This window comes from Penaeus monodon, chromosome 15, assembly GCF_015228065.2.
Source record: "Penaeus monodon isolate SGIC_2016 chromosome 15, NSTDA_Pmon_1, whole genome shotgun sequence".
In the NCBI taxonomy this organism is placed as follows: Eukaryota; Metazoa; Arthropoda; class Malacostraca; order Decapoda; family Penaeidae; genus Penaeus; species Penaeus monodon.
Window position 1 is genome coordinate 39,059,045 of NC_051400.1, and position 272 is coordinate 39,059,316.

Genomic DNA, 272 nt, shown 5'->3' on the forward strand with positions numbered 1-272 from the left:
CCATTATTATCAATATCTTTATCACCAAATGGAATCACTATAACTGAAATTAAAAATCAAACCCGAGAATAATGGCAACAAGGAAACCAAACCCATTCAAGAAGAATTCAAGAAGAAAAAAAAGAAAGAAAGAAAAAAAAAAGGAAAACGAGAAACCAGGAGACATATAGAGAAATACAGAAAGAAATATAGGAAGAAATAAAAAAACGATCAGTTTCGCGCTTGAATGGACTCGCCCTCACTAATGGCGGAAGAAGCGCCGGTCCATGCAC